Here is a 20,149-nt window from a genome sequence, read left to right on the forward strand (position 1 = left end):
AAACAATGTACCTGCGCAGTTAAGGAATGGTGCATGACTTCTCTTGCAGCTTCCCTTTGCTTCCCTATCAGAATGTCATTTTTATGTGGGGAAGCAAAGAAATCTGCAGAGGACATGAATTCTGTGCATGCGCAGTGGTGCAAAATTCCCCCAGCAGTAAGGACCTAAAACCTATTGGGTAAAATTTAGAAGCCTTAAGGGAGGAGCTAGAATGAGTAATGTGACGGATGTAAACCAAATGAGAGATTTATGGCAGAAGTTCTCAACCAGGGGTCCGGGGCCGCCAAGCAGGGCCTGGGCAGAAAGTCAAAGCCCCACCATGCCTGGGGCCCCGCCACCCAGGGCTGAATCAAAGCCTGAGCAACTTAGTTTCATGGGCCCCCGTGTGGTCTGTGGGCCTGGGTAGTTGCCCTACTTGCTAACCCATAACGCTGGGCTTGGCTTTTATATGCAGAAAAACAGTTATTGTGGCACAGGTGGGCCATGGAGTTTTTATAGCATGTTGGGAGGGGGGGCTGAGAAAGGGAAAAGGTTGAGAACCCCTGACTTATGGGATAAAAGGGTAAAAACTGTCAAGGAACTTGCTACTTTTGAAGGCGAATTTGAACAATCCCAAGCATCTATTAGGAACAAATCACAGGCAGAGGGGTTTAAGTTTGGTGGGAAGCAAGGTCACTGCTTTGCCCCTGGGAAGAGGGAGGGTGGCTGGGAGGTGGGGCATTCACCCTTGCAGAATCCTACCTCCCATACCCATCCCAAACTGCCCTTAAAAACAGGAGACCCTAGAAGGTGCTTCCACTCAGGTGCTTCTACAGAGCACCTGAGATGTAACTGCCCCAAACTGAAGGAAAATAAGCCTCCCTGACCCCTATTGGCTTGGTTGTCCAAGGCCCCGGAGAGTACCCCCACAACTTACCACCCCTGCTTGGTGGACACAGGGCCTAGTGAACCAGACAGGAAACATATTAAGGTTGTCAAGATGTATAGCACAGAGTGCCTGGGGCGGAGGGATACTGGGGCCCAGCTCTCTCTGGTTTGACCAAGTATGGTCCCAGAGGCTAGTATTTTACTGGGCCAAACATCTTAACTTTAAGGGGGTGAGGTCAGACAGGTGTCCTGTGCCACTAGCAAAAGCTAGTGTGGAGTGGGAAGGTTTGGAAGGCGATTTACTTGTGATGATACTAGAGGACATCCTGGTGGACATGTTGGTGGGGAATGATTTTTTTCCACAAAGCCAGGACTGTTGTTGTGGTAACTCATAGCAAGAAGGAGTATTCTGTAGGGTCCTCAAAGGGGAGGAGAGTGTATTGCCTGTCCAGTGAGAAGGCTGTGCGAGTTGGTAGCTGCAAGTCTACGCAACTAAACCGGGGATAGAAACTGCTCTAGAGAGCATGGAGGTGTATGTCTCAGAGAGGAGCCTGGGGAAGGGAACCTTAGAATCCACAGAGGAGGTGGGTGAGGGTTCCATGGGCTTAGCAAGACAGGGTGAGGGAGCGCAGGCTGGTGGAACAGGTGGACTCAGTGGTACCCCAGTACATCAGGTGGCACCCCAGAAAGAGGCGCAACCCATCACAACAGTGTTAGTGTGGTCACTGTGATACTTAGATCGATTTTAGTAGCCTCCAGGAGCTGTCCCACAATGCCTTTCCATGACCACTTTGGTCACCATTTTGAACTCTGCTGCCCAGCGACCAGGTACGCAGGAACATGCCCCTCCCCTTTTAAAGCTCCACAAATTTTTGAAATTCCATTTCCTATTTGGTTGGCATGGAGAGCTCACATAGCAACTGCCCAGCTGACCATGCTGGCTCCATACAGTGTCACAGAGAGCCCGCCTACCCCTTATAAACATGCTCCTGGATGTATTTTTCAGTCAGTATCCCTACCCCAGTCCAGAGCTGTTTCCCTTGTTTTTTAGGTGTTGTGGGTAGAGAGAAAGTAGGAACAATTTGTGGTATCTCCTGTCTCCTTTTATAGCCCTTTCTCTTTTTCGAGAATCATCTCCAGCTGAGTTCAGGAAGACATCAAGTCTCTGTGGATGGGAACCCCCCTGGCTGTTTCTTTTGTCAACATGTAGACTTTTTCCCATATCCTCTTTCCTGCGAAAGAATGGCCATTTAACGGGAGGTAGTCCATTTGATTTTGTTGATACCTGGCCACGGTGTCGGCTAACCTTTTTTCTGTGGGGAACTGGTTTGTGACTCTTCCCCAGACTCCGAATATGTCTTTGGTAATATCCTATAGTAGAATCCTATAACTTTACATACAGCGTTGCCACACATATTTTACCAGGACAATAATGATCAGTAAATTATGAATTTTCAAATGATAGTTCACAAAGCATACTTTGTACAAAATTTATCATAGTCTTATAAAAGGGGTGAGCATAGGCGTACAGGTTGTCACAGTCTCCCAGGATCGCTGTTGGTATTTCAACATCACCAGTGATAATCCTCTGGTCTGGAAAGATCTTTCTGTACTGGCCTCTGTTCTTAAAGATGCATGCTTCATGCACCTTTCCTGAACAGCCCCCGTTTATGGTCTGGTGACAAAATAGGGATATGTGTGCCATCAGTTGTCCTACTGCAGTTCTGGAACACTGTTGCTGCAAAACCATCCACTATTTCCCCACATTGCCCAGAGTCACAGAACTTCATAGCAGGAGGCAATTAATGGCCCTGCACACTTGCATCACAGCAACCCGCACAGTGGATTTCCCAACTCCAAACCGATTCCTGACTGATCGGTACCAGTCGATGTTGCCAGCTTCCACACAGCGATGGCCATTCACTTCTCCACCATGAGTGCAGCTCTCATTTGGTGTTGCTGCGCTGGAGGGCTGGAGCGAGTTTCACACACGGTTCCATGAATGTGGCTTTGTGCATCCAAAAGGTCTGCCACCATTGTTGGCATCCCACAGCCGCATAACAATGCGATCCCACTAGTCTGCTTGTTTCTTGGGCCCAGAAACAGCGATCCACTGTGTGCAGCTGCTGTGTGAATGCCAACAACACCCTTGAGTTGTTTCTTTCCATTGCGCACAGCAAGGCAGCCTGTAAGGTATCATCATATTCTGTCTTGTGGCTCTGGAAGCACTGCAGGGTCAGGCGCGTTGTGTTCGTAACACTTGTCACAGGTTTGTGGGGCTTTTAAGAGGTGTGAAATGTAATAGGATGCCCATGGAATGATGGGATGGAGAAAATGGCCTCATGCGATGCTTAACCCATGTTCCCACTCACCCTGTGGGACTCGTTTACCCCCAGGAGGCATTGCAAACCCCTCCCAAAACACCTTGCACTAGAAGGTGATGAGTTGCACATTGGGATAACTACCCACAATGCCCTGTGCTCTACATCAGTGGTAACTCTGCTAGTGTGGACGCGCACTGCCGATACAAGGAGCATAGTGTGGATATGCAAAAAGCCGCCACAGTAATTGAATTGCTGTACGTCAACGTAACTTAAGTTGACTTGATTTTGTAGTGTAGACATGGCCTGGGTATGTGTTGGGTTTGGGCGGGGGAGAGAAGCAGGATGTACTGCAGCTGATTGTTACTTTCCCACACCAGGGGTCTGTGTTAAACTGGGGCATTTTATTAATTTTTACCAAAATCCCAAAAAGGTATGGCCTTTTTGGCAGCAATAGTAACTTGTTTTTGAAAGTTGTTTGTAATTGTCAACTACACAGACCTGGGATTAAGACAATAAGTAAAATACTGTTGTTTACTATAAAAGTTTACATCATGTACAGAAATGTTTGTGTGTCTTGATTATTCACTATAATTGTCTATGATGGTTGGAGCATGCTTATAGTAAAACCAGTTGGAACAATTTAAATTATCTAGCAGGAAACGTTGATTTAAATCATCAAGTTTAACCTCGTTTTGCATATGTACTTCCTTTATTTTTCTAAAGAAAGGTTGGGACTCATTGGTTATTAACCATTAAAATGTGCAAAAAGAAAAGGAGTACTTGTGGCACCTTAGAGACTAACCAATTTATTTGAGCATAAGCTTTCGTGAACTACAGCTCACTTCATCGGATGCATACTGTGGAAACTGCAGAAGACATTATATACACAGAGACCATGAAACAATACCTCCTCCCACCCCACTCTCCTGCTGGTAATAGCTTATCCAAAGTGACCACTCTCCTTACAATGTGTATGAAAATCAAGGTGGGCCATTTCCACAATCTGTGCTGGAAATGGCCCACCTTGATTATCATACACATTGTAAGGAGAGTGGTCACTTTGGATAAGCTATTACCAGCAGGAGAGTGGGGTGGGAGGAGGTATTGTTTCATGGTCTCTGTGTATATAATGTCTTCTGCAGTTTCCACAGTATGCATCCGATGAAGTGAGCTGTAGTTCACGAAAGCTTATGCTCAAATAAATTGGTTAGTCTCTAAGGTGCCACAAGTACTCCTTTTCTTTTTGCGAATACAGACTAACACGGCTGTTACTCTGAAACCTGTCATTAAAATGTGCTGATTTACAGCTAAATATAGCCTTTATGCTAAACTTGGTGTTTCTTTTTACTAACCAGGAGGGTACACTATCTATATACATTTAATTAAGCAACTGTATAGCTTAACATATGTATTCAGTCTTAATTTTCATTTTTTTACTACTTTAAGGAAATAGTGAATGATATATTTTTTATTTGTGATTTCTGTATTTGTATGGAAATTGCAATTCAGTTAAAATGCATAAAAATGTATTTTAAATTTGTTAAAGCTACCACTAGTATGGACACATAAGAAAAATAAGTTTGTCAGGACATGATTTGTATTTAAAAGTAACTGATGTGTTAAACAAAGGAAATATCTGTTATTGAATGAACTGATTGTTTCTGGTCACCATGTAGATTTTAGAACTAGTAAATCTCATTCTTTCACATCTTTGTTTTTATTCATAGACTATAAAATGAAAACAAGCTTTCTTGTTTTTTCAACTCCCTGTTGGTTTCTCACCTTTGAATGACTTACTCATTGAACTAAACTAATTGAATACACTGAAATGAAGAAAACATTCTTTGCGCATCTGCAGAAAGGGTTGCTGCCATCAAAGCTGGTTTAGTACTTCAACAAACTGGTTCCAGATGCTTAGCCAGTGACTTCCGCCAATTCAGTGATTTAACTTTCTTTAGAACTTTGCAGCAAACATGAACCAAAAATTTAATTTGATTTTAACAGATTATATTAAGGTCTAAATTTACTATAGGTGGTTTCAGAGTAGCAGCCATGTTAGTCTGTATCCGCAAAAAGAACAGGAGTACTTGGGGCACCGTAGAGACTAACAAATTTATTAGAGCATAAGCTTTCGTGGGCTACAGCCCACTTCATCAGATGCATAGAATGGGTCATTACACACATTGAATTTATTTCCCTATTTTAAGTATCCTCACACCTTCTTGTCAACTGTCTAAATGGGCCATCTTGATTATCACTACAAAAGTTTTTTTTTCTCCTGCTGATAATAGCTCATCTGAATTAATTAGCCTCTTCCAGTTTGTATGGCAACTTCCACCTTCTCTGTGTGCGTGTATATGTGTGTGTGTATATATATATAAAATCTTCTTATATGTTCCATTCTGTGCATCCGATGAAGTGGGCTGTAGCCCACAAAAGCTTATGCTCTAATAAATTTGTTGGTCTCTAAGGTGCCACAAGTACTCCTGTTCTTTTTATAGGTGGTTGTAAGTTCAAATTAAATTTGAAGTTAGGTTTATTTTTAAAAAGAAAATTTGTGTTTATTTTGAATTAAAACTGGATTTAAATCTATTTTTATCCATTCCGTAGTAAAATAAGGACATAACGTTTGGAAATTAACTAAAAACTCAAGCCCTGCATTTTGTGGAGGGATGAACAATGTATTAAATGTTTAGACTTTCATAAACCAAGCACATTTTAGGCAGGAATATGTCAAGCCTTTGGTTCTGCAGAATATGAATTTTGTGCTGTGCTCTCTGAACATGTCCAGTCTATAGTAGTGGGCTTAGTTGAAAGAGGTTGACATTACTTGTATACTTATAGCAGAAAGCTAAGCTCATGAGCTAAACTCTAATTGTCTGAGCTGAGAAGTGCTGTAGTGTGGATCTCTCACTTCTGTGTGGTCTGGTTGCCGGGACATAATCTCTGGCCTTCAAATGCAGATCCCCTGTGAAAAGTACCTCTACAAATAGCATCGTGGAATTTATTGCTTCTTATCTCAGTGACTCCAGATAAAACTGGATCAGTTTACAATGTTTTTTGACTGTAGCTGTGATCTTCCTGTGTTCTGTTTTCTGTAGTAAAAATTCTGCAAGGCCAAGTTTTGCTGTTGGTTATGGAAAGGTGAAAGTCCTTTTCTTCAGTTATGTCTGTCATTATTATCTCTGCTCAGTCTCTCCTATGTAATGTCCATCATTGGCTTTGTTCTGCATTTCTAAAAACAAAATATGGAAGCACTTTTCAAGTTATGATGGAGTTGTTTAATAAAGCCTAAAGTGAGATATTAGTGAGAAATGATTTATGACTCTTAAACTCTCCCTTTAGTGAAGCCATAAGTGGCTTACAGGCTAATGTTGCAAACTGGAATACGTGCTTTTAGATTTAGATGGGTTTTTTCCAGAGGTGCTGAGCGCTCACAGCATCAGTTGACACCAGTTGGTACATAGTGCTTTAGAAAACCAGTCCCTTTGTTTCCAGGGCCTACCTTTCCTCCTTTAAGGGCATATCCACACTGCAAGCCGAGCACATGGCATCTCATGTACACCTCCCTAAAGTAGCTTTAATCTAGCTAGCACAAGTATCAATAGAGGTGATCCCTCAGCAGCACAGACTTCAGTGTGTGCTGGTGGCTTGAGTAAGTACCCAGGGCCCTAGGAAGGCTTATACAGTCTGCTCTTCTGTAGTTTCACTGCTGTTTGTACTCACATTAGCTAGGTAAAGGGTAGCTCAGTTATGTCTGTGTGTGCTGCAGTCATACCTGTGATGGCAAGGTAGACATGCCCTCAGTTGTGGGAACCCTTCTGTTTAGTCTTGGCTTCTGCATTTGTGCAGTGTGGTGCAGTGTCATCTGCACGTGTCCTAAAACATCAAGAAAATGAAATGGCAGGATAAACATCAAAAGCTGAAGGGGAGAAAAGATACCTTATTAGCTTAGTCTGTGAATCTGGAGCTTCAGTCTGTTGGATCAGCCACCCTTGAGACACCTAATTATGACAGGTTTCAGAGTAGCAGCAATATTAGTCTGAATCCGCAAAAAGAAAAGGGGTACTTGTGGCACCTTAGAGACTAAAAAATTTATTTGAGCATAAGCTTTCGTGAGCTAAAGCTCACTTCATCGGATGCATTCAGTGGAAAATATAGTGGGGACATTTATCTACACAGAGAACACGAAATAATGGGTGTTACTATACACACTGTAACAAGAGTGATCAGGTAAGGTGAACTATTACCAGCAGGAGAGTGGTGGTGGGGGGGAACCTTTTGTAGTGATAATCAAGGGGGGCCATTTCCAGCAGTTGACAAGAACATCTGAGGAACGGTAGGCAGCGGGGGGGCGGATAAACAAGGGAAAATGGTTTTACTTTGTGTAATGACCCATCCATTCCCAGTCTTTATTCAAGCCTAAGTTAATTGTATCCAGTTTGCAAATTAATTCCAATTCAGCAGTCTCTCGTTGGAGTCTGTTTTAGAAGTTTTTTTGTTGAAGAATTGCCACTTTCAGATCTGTAATCAAGTGACCAAAGAGATTGAAGTGTTCTCCGACTGGTTTTTGAATGTTATAATTCTTGACGTCTGATGTGTGTCCATTTATTCTTTTACGTAGAGACTGTCCAGTTTGACCAATGTACATGGCAGAGGGGCATTGCTGGCACATGATGGCATATATCACATTGGTAGATGAGCAGGTGAACGAGCCTCTGATAGTGTGGCTGATGTGATTAGGCCCTATGATGGTGTCCCCTGAATAGATATGTGGACACAGTTGGCAACGGGCTTTGTTGCAGGGATAGTTTCCTGGGTTAGTGGTTCTGTTGTGTGGTGTGTGGTTGCTGGTGAGTATTTGCTTCAGGTTGGGGGGCTGTCTGTAAGCAACGACAGGAGACCATGGGGGAGAAGGGAAAGAGAAGGCCATTTATTTTTTTTCAGCTGATTGCACAATAGGCAAGAGGAGTAGTGGCTCATGTAGCCGTTACAAAGCTAACAATGCTCTCTTACAAGCAAATCTGTACACAATCAAATGACGTTTTGAACTTTGTTAACTTGAAAATAATGAACATTAAAATGCCGTTATTGTCAGAAAAACCACGATGGAAGTTTCCTCCTCTGCATCTCAGAGTCTTATCGGTCACCGATGCAAACCAGTAATGACCATCCCTGCAAGTCTAGTACAACTATGGACGGGTCACCCAGGCAGTACTCTGCCTCTTGCATTTTCCTCTTTCTTGCTCTGCCTGCAGAATTTTTGAGTTAGTGACGGTATAAAAAGTGAAAAACACTAGGCTTCCAGACTGAGTTTGTGGGCTGGCAGCTAGGAATAACTTCCTTTGGCTTGTAAACAGAGCTCAGACATATTTGCTTAGGGAATGGCGGGTAAGGGGTGGGGGGAATTTCCCTGGAATCCCCAGTGTACTTTTTAGTCACTCATCTGCCTACAGCTGCCCTTGAAGGAAGAATATAGTATATAGATAAAGTTAGGAGTGATGGGGTACAATTATTATTGGAAAAATCGGAGAATATTCAGAGAACAGCTGCAACAATCATTAGTAGTCTGGAAAGCATGCCTTACAATGAGAGAACTGCAGCTTATTAAGCTTACCAAAGAAAGAAGGTTGAGGGGATTTAATCACAGTTTAAAGTACCTAGACAGGGAGGAGATGTGATAATATGGGCCCGTTTAACCTAGTCCAATAAAATCCAGTGGCTAGAAGGTGAAGTCAGCTAAATTCAAACTGGAAATCAAATGCAAATATTTACCAGTGAGAGCAGTTAACCCTTGGAACAGATTGCCAAGGGACATGGTGCATTCCCCATCGTTTAGAAAGACCTCCATTGTTGAAGAGTCCAAGAGAAATGCTGTAGTTCAGCCACAAGTTGTAGGGCTGGATGCAGCAATCATTGGGTGGTCAGGCTTGATGATCAGATTGGTCTTTTCTGGCCTTATGACCTGGTAAGTGGCCTCAGAAGAATGGGCATTGGCTGAAGGGTGCAAGCAAACTAAGAGCATAACATAAAAATAGATTAAAATGAATTATTGGTTTTGTGTATTGCAAGCACAGTGGAATTCTCCAGCTGTTGGATGATGGGTGCTTGTGTGACCCTGGAATTGAGAGAACATGGACTTACAAGACCTTCTGAAACCACCCTCCTGACCACTGGGCTGGAGACACTGGTGCACTGTTGGTATTTAGGAGTCATAAAGGGCCAAATTTGTGCGTCTTGGGTGGTATAACTTTAACTCCATTAGACCTAATTTCTCTCATTCTACCAATATGTAAGAGAGGCCACAGTGGATATATATTGCAATTAAAACTTAAACCTAGTCTACCCTAGAAAAGGTTTGCCAGCATAGATACACCAACAAATCCTCCTAATGTAGGCGCAGCTTATGAGTAAAATGTAGACTTGGTTCATGAATAAAATAAGCTATACTGGCAAAAGCACTTTTATACCAGTATTACTGTGTCTACACTAGGTCTTTTTCCAATATAGAAGTATCACACTCCTAATTGATATTGCTATATTGGCAAAAGCTTCTAATGTAGACCTGGCCTTACTGTATGTAGCCTGCGTTATCTCCACCCATATCTCTGGCATGGCCTTGTGTATCTATCTGGGCTTTGAACGGGTCCTGGCTGTTGGGTTGGGGTGAGTAGATCATTGTCCGGCTCACTATGACTGTGGAACTCCCCTGACGGATCATCAGTTAGGCTATACCAATTGCTGGGCTCCCTAGAAAAGATCCTGTCAAGTCCTGGATAACTTGTGGGAGTTCCAGAGCGACTGCTCTTGTCTTTAATGTGTCTAGAGACCTGAAATCCTTGTTCTGGCCCTATCTCTCTAGGGAGTTACCCAGTTCAGCCACTTGCTTAGACATCTACTTGTAAATTCTGGTGACTGACAGCTGGGACTGTGTGTGCCCCTCACTCTACAGAACAGTGAGGTGCTGGCCACTTCGCAGGTCCAGGCAGATGTGTAATGTGTGATCAAAGGGCAGAGAAGTTCACATTCCCTCAGAAATGTGTTTCCTCACTGAGAAAGTGGCTCATGAATAGGACTCTTGTGTTTGCTAGTGCTGTCTGAAGAGGGGGATGACTTCCGACCCTGTGAAGCATAGCCTGGGAAACCACACAGGTCAGTTATGTAGTGACTGGTGAAATGTGGGACAGCTGCTGGAGGAGTTTTTGTAACAGCTTAGTTAAATCAGAAATGTGATGTGTCCATGCTGCCCCTAAACGCTTCTGTTCTATATAGGTTTTTATACTGCTCTTGTCACCGTAGTATCTGTGTGCCGCTTTATAGTACATTAAGCAATGTGACTACACATCTGTCACATGTTTGTTCTCTCATCTACAGGGAGAGAAGCATGTCGAATATCTTGGCTTGGTAGCATGTGTGGTTTTTTTGTGGGTTTTATGTGTTTTTTAATATACCTGTTGCTATGTGTTTATGTAAAAGAAGGCAGCATCAAAAAACAGCACATTGCATTTGGAGCAGAAAGTGGTGACGTTTATGATAGTTCTTGGGGAAGATCATTCACCAGCATCAGACCACCCTTGGAGAAAGTTCTGTCTCCCACACAAATGAGTTTTATTATTCAGAGCTCCATTTTGATTGCATTCCCATCAAGGCAGGGTTACCGCTGTTGTGAACCAGAGTAATTTCTGATTTGAAGTCCAAAGCACCATGGATGGGAGGAAATATATTGACGTGACTTGTCCTGCATTCAGATACACACGAGTTATACACTTGCAATCTTTCTATATAGACAAAGCTTTAGTCTCTTAGACTGGGAGGGTGAAATTCAGAGAGTGTGTATGTGGGGGGAGGGGAAGGCATATATTATGTGTTTGTAAGTGATAAGTAGGGCCCTACCAAATTCACAGCCATGAAAAATGCATCACGGACTGTTAAATCTTGTTTCCTCAGGTGAAATCTCTTCTTTTGTGTGCTTTTACCCTATACTATACAGATTTCAGGGGGGAGATGAGCATTTCTCAAATTGAGGGTCCTGACCCAAAAGGGAGTTGCTGGGGGGTTGTGGTATTGTCACCCCTACTTCTACTCTGCCTTCAGAGCTGGGCAACCAGATTGTGGTGGTTGTTGGCCAGGTGCCCAGCTCTGAAGGCAGCGCCCTGCCAGCAGCAGCACAGAAGTGAGGGTGGCAATACCATACCAGGCCACCCTTACTTCCGCGCTGCTGCCTGCAGAGCTGGGCCCTCAGTCAGCAGCGGCCACTCTCATACTGCCCAGCTCCGGAGGCAGCAGCGGAGAAGTAAGGGTGGCCTGGTATGATATGGCCACCCTCACTTCTGCGCTGCTCCTGGCGGAGGCTCTGCTCTCCAGCTGCCCAGTTCTGAAGGCAATGCTGTCGCCAGCAGCAGCACAGAAGTAAGCTATCAGTACCGCAACCCCCCTACAACAACTTTACGACCACCCCACAACTCCTTTTTGGGTCAGGACCCCTAAAATTACAACACTGTGAAATTTCATATTTAAATAGCTGAAATCATGAAATTTACAATTTTTAAAATCCTATGACCATGAAATTGACCAAAATGGACCATGAATTTGGTAAGGCCCTAGTGATAAGTCTCAGTGGTGTAACCTATATGCTGGGGAGGTTGGGAGATACCCCTCTGAATTTGCCCAAGAATCCTTTTAATTTGTAATTCAATTTCTGAGGTGTTCTAATCGTCTACAAGATGACACCTTGCTATGTGGCTTTGATGGGAGGAAATCCATCCTGACTACTCACATGTGTCATAGCAGTCTCAGTCAAAGCTCTATCCCATGTGTGATTTGCCAGGCTCCAGGAAGATCCATGCTTTTAGGTGCTTTCTCCCTCACTCACAAAATATCTAATGTACGATAAAAGCTCTAGTTGCTTAAATTCTAACTAATGGGGATAAGTTGCTTTTAGATTAATCTCCCCCAAACTAGTCAGACACTGAAGATGCTAGGGAGAGTCTTGCTACTTTACAGTGGAATTTTCATCCCTGATTGGTGTCTGCCTCCTGTAACGTTCCACGAGGAACATTTAAAAGAGCAACTCATCTCCCCAAGCTGCCTCCTGCTGCTGCATCCCACCTGGCCTAGGCTAATGGACTGCTTTGTGCACTTGGAGGGATATGTGCTGCGTACTTACTGCACAGTTTCTACATGAATCTGACTTATTAGACTATACAGTTAGGACAGGGGAAGAGAATGTTGCACACTAAAAACACTCTGTTTAAAAGAAGCAGGGCAAAAAGCAAAGTGCATAAGAGGCCAGTCCAGCTCTGTTGTCTACTTATAATGTCGATTTCTGTATTATTTCCTGGTTCAGTAATATTTGTCTCACCATGATGTGCTGAATATTTTTGTCATGTGCTCTTACCATGGTGCAGGATAGTGAACTTTGGGAATGAGATACATTTTTATCAAACAAGGACTCTAAAATTAATCTGTCTTATTCTGCAGTTAACACTTTGCCAAAACACCATTTATAATGTTCTTAAAGTTTTGCTCTACGGCTCTAGTCAGAAGATTGTTTTGCATAGTTTAAGATAGATTTAAAGACTCCTAATTGAGGTTACAGGACCAAACCATCCCGATGTGTAGAAAGAATAGTAAATATGGCAGGCGACCAGCTTGGCTTAACAGTAAAATCCTTGATGATCTTAAATACAAAAAAGAAGCTTACAAGGAGTGGAAGATGGGACAAATGACCAGGGAGGAATATAAAAATATTACTCAGGTATGCAGGAGTGAAATCAGGAAGGCCAAATCACACCTGGAGTTGCAGCTAGCAAGGGATGTTCAGAGTAATAAGACGGGTTTCTTCAGGTATGTTAGCAACAAGAAGAAAGTCAAGGAAAGTGTGGGCCCCTTACTGAATGAGGGAGGCAACCTAATGACAGAGGATGTGGAAAAAGCTAATGTACTCAATGCTATTTTTGCCTCTGTCTTCATGAATAAGGTCAGCTCCCAGACTACTGCACTGGGCAGCACAGCATGGGGAGAAGGTGACCAGCCCTCTGTGGAGAAAGAAGTGGTTCGGGACTATTTAGAAAAGCTGGACGAGCACAAGTCCATGGGGCCGGATGCGTTGCATCCGAGAGTGCTAAAGTAGTTGGTGGATGTGATTGCAGAGCCATTGGCCATTATCTTTGAAAACTCATGGCGATCGGGGGAGGTCCCAGATGACTGGAAAAAGGCTAATGTAGTGCCCATCTTTAAAAAAGGGAAGGAGGAGGATCCTGGGAACTACAGGCCAGTCAGCCTCACCTCAGTCCCTGGAAAAATCATGGAGCAGGTCCTCAAGGAATCAATTCTGAAGCACTTAGAGGAGAGGAAAGTGATCAGGAACAGTCAGCATGGATTCACCAAGGGCAAGTCATGCCTGACTAATCTAATTGCCTTCTATGACGAGATAACTGGCTCTGTGGATGAAGGGAAAGCAGTGGACGTGTTGTTCCTTGACTTTAGCAAAGCTTTTGACACGGTCTCCCACAGTATTCTTGCCAGCAAGTTAAAGAAGTATGGGCTGGATGAATGGACTATAAGGTGGATAGAAAGCTGGCTAGATTGTCGGGCTCAACGGGTAGTGATCAATGGCTCCATGTCTAGTTGGCAGCCGGTATCAAGTGGTGTGCCCCAGGGGTCGGTCCTGGGGCCGGTTTTGTTCAATATCTTCATAAATGATCTGGAGGTTGGTGTGGATTGCACCCTCAGCAAGTTTGCAGATGAAACTAAACTGGGAGGAGTGGTAGATATGCTGGAGGGTAGGGATAGGATACAGAGGGACCTAGACAAATTGGAGGATTGGGCCAAAAGAAATCTGATGAGTTTCAACAAGGACAAGTGCAGAGTCCTGCTCTTAGGACGGAAGAATCCAATGCACCGCTACAGACTAGGGACCGAATGGCTCGGCAGCAGTTCTGCAGAAAAGGACTTAGGGGTTAGAGTGGATGAGAAGTTGGATATGAGTCAACAGTGTGCCCTTGTTGCCAAGAAGGCCAATGGCATTTTGGGCTGTATAAGTAGGGGCATTGCCAGCAGATCGAGGGACGTGATCGTTCCCCTCTATTCGACACTGGTGAGGCCTCATCTGGAGTTCTGTGTCCAGTTTTGGGCCCCACACTACAAGAAGGATGTGGAAAAATTGGAAAGAGTCCAGCGGAGGGCAACAAAAATGATTAGGGGACTGGAACACATGACTTATGAGGAGAGGCTGAGGAAACTGGGGATGTTTAGTCTTCAGAAGAGAAGAATGAGGGGGGATTTGATAGCTGCTTTCAACTACCTGAAAGGGGGTTCCAAAGAGGATGGCTCTAGACTGTTCTCAGTGGTAGAAGATGACAGAACAAGGAGTAATGGTCTCAAGCTGCAGTGGGGGAGATTTAGGTTGGATATTAGGAAAAACTTTTTCACAATGAGGGTGGTGAAACACTGGAATGCGTTACCTAGGGAGGTGATGGAATCTGCTTCCCTAGAAGTTTTTAAGGTCAGGCTTGACAAAGCCCTGGCTGGGATGATTTAGTTGGGGATCGGTCCTGCTTTGAGCAGGGGGTTGGACTTGATGACCTCCTGAGGTCCCTTCCAACCCTGATATTCTGTGATTCTTTGCTGAAAGTGAATATTTTGATTGTACATGCCACGTCCTCCTGAATGACAAAAGTTTTACATTCATCAGTGCCCCTTTTATTTTGACTTCATGTAGACCTCCAGTCACCATAGCCAGGGGTGGATCTTACTATTCAAGTGCCATTTACATCACATATGGTGATTTGCTGTGCTCTTACATTCACTGGAAATAAAATGACTGCCAGTGTAGCAGATTTCTGCACTCACCTGAGTTAGGAAGTTTTTCAGAATGTTTAACTTAAGTCTCCTTGCTGCAGTTTAAGCCCATTAATTCTTGTCTTTAGTGGTTAAGTAGAACAGTTTATCACCCTACGCTTTATAACAACCAGCTTGGAGGCTGTTATAATCTGCCCCCTCAGTCTTGTCTTCTTCACACTACACGAACCCAATTTTTTCAATCTTTCCTTGGAGATCATGTTTCTAGACTTTTAGTCATTTTTGTTGCTCTTCTCTGAACTTCCTCCAATTTGTCCACATCTTTCCCGAAATGTGGCGCCCAGAATTGGACACACTATTCCCTAATCAGGACAGAGTAGAGCGGAAGAATTACTTCTTGTGTCTTGCTTACAACAGTCCTGGTAATACGTCCCAGAATGATGTTCCCTTTTTTGCAACCGTGTTACACTGTTGACTCTCGTTTAGCTTGTCGTCCACTATAACCCCCAGATCTCTTTCCTCAGTAGTCCTGCCTAGGCAGTCCTTTCCCATTTTGTATTTGTTTCCCCTGCTTATGTACACGTAATGAGAGCTAGCACAAGTATAAGTAGTAGTAAAGCAGCTGTGGCGTGGGTAGCGGTGCTGGAAGCATGGCTTGGCCGTGCTGAGTACAGACCTGACTGACGCTGGTGGGTCTCTACTTGGCACTGCTCAGCTGTGCCTCCGCTGCTGCTGTGCTGCTGTTTATGTTGGTGCTAGCTTGATGAGAGCTAGTGTGAATGTGGGTACGTACGCAGGGAAATCACACGCTGTATCTGAGATCTAGACAGACCTTGATGTCCATGGAATGGATGGACATTTGTGCCGAGAGTGGTGGCTTCGTGCTGATTCAGCTATACTTTCCTTAAAACAGTTGAAATCTCCTTTGGCGGTTTCTGTAGCATCTGTTGCCATAGTAATGGAGTGCCAAACATGGTAAGTTGAAGTCTGCACAGTGTTGTCCAAGAGCACTTCAAACTGAACACACGTGTAGAGTGAAAAAACTAGTTCAGATCTTGTCTGGCACCTCCTCCTAGTCACTCTGGGGATTAGCTCACAAGGTCAGTGCCTTAAATTCTCTGTCACTCCCACAGTGACCCAGGCAGTCTTCCCGTTCACTGACCTGCCAGTCTGTGCTATGCCCTCAATGACTGCTAGTGGAACCCGAGGTCTCCGACTACTCCGGGTTCCAATCAGGGATCCTACACCTTGCAGTTCCGGGCTTTCCTTTCCTAGCCCCCGCTGCTCCTTCCCTGGACTGCTTCCTACCACTCCTGTTGCTCTGGGTGGACCAGCTACAAACCCTCCTCCCTCTTCCCAGAGAGTGACTGCCCTTTCCCAGCAGCAGCCCTTGTCTGTTGCCAGCTTTTCTGGCTTTATAGGCCCCATCTATTCCTGCCCGGCTGAACCTGCTTGCCATCAATTCCCTGCTTACTGGCTCTTCCTCCAGGTATAGCCTGTGGAATTAATAGGCCTACCTGGCCATCGTAACCCCTTCCAGTCATGTGTGGGGTGGACATCCCATCACAGATCTAACTAGGAATCTCCCATTTTGCCACCTGAGGTAACTGTAGCCCTAACAGCACTGTCTCCAACGTACTACAATGCCAAGCTAAATTTTGCTGTAAATTTCCAGGCCCAGTCTCTGCCTAAGTGTGAACTTCTTGTCTGTAGGATGTTTCAGGAATATTATAATCACAATTGTATTTGATCGCTGCTCTACAGATGAGTAATATGGGGTCATCCTCATTGTGGATTTGAGGAAAGGGTTGTGCAGAGATGAGGCTGTGGTGGTCTATGACCATCTGTAAAATCTGTGGTTCTCCTGATTTTTGGTGGAATGGAGATAGCCATGCTCCTTGCAAATGTCATTCTGTATTTTTGGCTTAAGGGTTCCTGCTGTTCATAGCTGTTGTCTTGGCCAGTGGAGAAAGAGCTGGTCCTGGGATAGAATCATAGAATATCAGGTGTCAAGGTTCCTCCCCCACTCTGAACTCTAGGGTACAGATGTGGGGACCTGCATGAAAAACCTCCTAAGCTTATCTTTACCAGCTTAGGTCAAAACTTCCCCAAGGTACAAAATATTACCCCCGTTATCCTTGGAATGGCCGCTACCACCACCAAACTAATACTGGTTACTGGGGAAGAGCTGTTTGGACGCGTCCTTCCCCCCAAAATACTTCCCAAAACCTTGCACCCCACTTCCTGGACAAGGTTTGGTAAAAAGCCTCACCAATTTGCATAGGTGACCACAAACCCAAACCCTTGGATCTGAGAACAATGAAAAAGCATTCAGTGTTTTACAAGAAGACTTTTAATAAAAAATAGAAGTAAATAGAAATAAAGAAATCCCCCCTGTAAAATCAGGATGGTATATATCTTACAGAGTAATTAGATTCAAAAACATAGAGAACCCCTCTAGGCAAAACCTTAAGTTACAAAAAAGATACACAGACAGAAATAGTTATTCTATTCAGCACAATTCTTTTCTCAGCCATTTAAAGAAATCATAATCTAACACATACCTAGCTAGATTACTTACTAAAAGTTCTAAGACTCCATTCCTGTTCTGTCCCCGGCCAAGACGACTACAGACAGACACAGACCCTTTGTTTCTCTCCCTCCTCCCAGCTTTTGAAAGTATCTTGTCTCTTCATTGGTCATTTTGGTCAGGTGCCAGCGAGGTTACCTTTAGCTTCTTAACCCTTTACAGGTGAGAGGAGCTTTCCCCTGGCCAGGAGGGATTTCAAAGGGGTTTACCCTTCCCTTTATATTTATGACATCAGGGTTGGAAGGGACCCCTGAAGGTCATCTAGTCCAACCCCCTGCTCGAAGCAGGACCAATTCCCAGTTAAATCATCCCAGCCAGGGCTTTGTCAAGCCTGACCTTAAAAACCTCTAAGGAAGGAGATTCTACCACCTCCCTAAGTAACGCCTTCCCACCTAAACCCTGTTAATCTGGGAAACAAACCACACCAAAACACCAGCACACACAGCAAAAATAAACCCCAAACAAGCACCACAAGACAAACTCCCCTGTTCACAGCTCTTTGCTGGCTCCTGTGCTGCTGCCTGACTGGCTGGCTACCTTTATAGGACCCCTAGTCAGAGAAGCTCCGCCCCCTAATCAGGGCTCAGCTTCTTTCCCAGCACAAAGCCCCTACAAGCCTCTACACCTACAAATACAAAACCAAATACAAATACCTTCTCCTCCAACAGAACTCCCACTCAGACTTCCCTCTTTACAGCTCTGTTTGCTGGCTCCTGGGCCGCTGCCTCATCTTGAACTGCATCTTGGTGTTGGATGTTGTCATCCTGGGCCGGCCTGTCCCTGTGTTTTGCGTAGCTGGTGGAGACGTTTCCTTACGAGCACAACAGGGAGGGGGAGATGGAGCTGTGGGGCCCTTCTATTAGCACCACAAGGCATGTAGGGATCCATGTGTAGCTTCCTCTGGCAGAGCTTCTGACTGTCAAAAATGGGTTCCAGTGAACTCCAGGGGAAATAACCAACTCTGAAATGAGTTCTGTCGCTCTAAGGACTAAGGGCACTCTTGACATTATTGAGAACAGTCCAGAATGGAACAAGCAATTTGACGTTAAACCTGCTGTTCACTCTCTTCCTTGCAAAAAGCTGCTGGCAGATGAGTATCTGCTCCATCTCATGCCTTTTTTGTGAAGTATCTATCTTCTCTTGTCTTAATTTTTAAACAAAGAAATAGAATTCTTAGGGAATCTGTAAATACGCAGACTTTAAGGTCAGAAGGGACCATCATGATCATCCTAGTCTGACCTCATGCACATTTCAGGCCACAGAACCTCACCCATCCACTCCTGTAATTGACCTTTTAACCTCTGGCTGAGTTACTGAAGTCATCGTTTAAAGTCTTCAAATTACAGAGTCCACCATTTACTCTAGTTCAGGGGTTTTCAAACTTCATTGTACCGCAACCCCCTTCTGATAACAAAAATTACGACATGACCCAGGAGGGTGGACCGAAGCCTGACTCTGCCCAAGCCCTGCTGCACTGGGTGGGGTAAAGCCAAAGCCCGAGCCCCACTGCCCCGGGCAGGGGGCTAAAGCCCAAGGGCTTCAGCCCCAGATGAGGGGCCTGTAACTTGAGCCTCGCCATCCAGGGCTGAAGCCTTTGGGCTTTGGCTTCAGCCCCAGGTGGTGGAGCTTGGGCTTGGGCTTGGGCTTCAAACCCGAGCCCCAGCAAATCTAATGTGAGCCCTGGTGACCCCATTAAAACAGGGTCCCAACCCACAGTTTAAGAACTGCTGCTCTAGTTCAAACCAGCAAGCTGCATGGTCTCTGCCAATCTGATCTAGCGGAAAATTCCTTCCCGACCCCAGATATGGTGATCATTTAGACCCTGAGCAGTTGGGCAAGACCCAGCAGCCAGACACCTGAGAGAGAATTCTCTGTAGTAACTCAGAGTCCTCCCCATCTAGTGTCCCATCACTAAGACTACGATTTAGTCACAGGTATTTTTAGTAAAAGTCATGGACGGGTCGTGAGCAATAAACAAAAAATTCATGGCCCGTGACTTGTCCATGGCTTATACTACAAATACCTGTGATTAAATCTTGGGCGGGGAGACGCTGTTGGGGAGGGGGTAGCACCCAAGGCCAGTGGCACCAGCTGCTGGGGAATGCGGCTGCTCCGGCACACTGCCCTGGACAGTGGCTAGTGTGGCTGTCCATGGGGCTGGTCCAGCAGTGGCTGGTGTGGCTAGCTGTCTCAGGGGCCACCTGAGCAGGCAGCCACACTGGCCCCTGCAGAAGTCACGGAGGTCGTGGAAAGTCACGGAATCTGTGACTTCCGCAACCTGTGTGACTGACAAATGGAGCACTACCCATCACTGGCTGTTGGGGATATTTGCTGCTAGCAGTCACAGATTGTAAGCAGTCCCATCATACCATCCCCTCCATATACTTATCAAGCTCAGTTTTAAAGCCAGTTAAGCGTTTTGCCCCCATTGCTCCCCCTTGGAAGGCTGTTCCAGAACGTCATTCCTCTGATGGTTAGAAACCTTCATCTAATTTCAAGTTTAAACTTTTTGATGGCCAGTTTATATCCTTTTGTTCCTGTGTTCACATTGGTGCTTAATTTAAAT

The 20,149-nt window shown here is 44.8% G+C and overlaps 1 protein-coding gene across 4 annotated transcripts in view; it reads left to right on the plus strand.

Moving 5' to 3' along the window:
• Positions 1–20,149, plus strand: part of NDRG3 (NDRG family member 3) — a 119,418-nt gene that overhangs the window by 16,709 nt on the left and 82,560 nt on the right. The gene's annotated exons all lie outside the window — the stretch shown is intronic.

This window comes from Lepidochelys kempii, chromosome 13 (assembly GCF_965140265.1).
Source record: "Lepidochelys kempii isolate rLepKem1 chromosome 13, rLepKem1.hap2, whole genome shotgun sequence".
Classification (NCBI taxonomy): Eukaryota; Metazoa; Chordata; order Testudines; family Cheloniidae; genus Lepidochelys; species Lepidochelys kempii.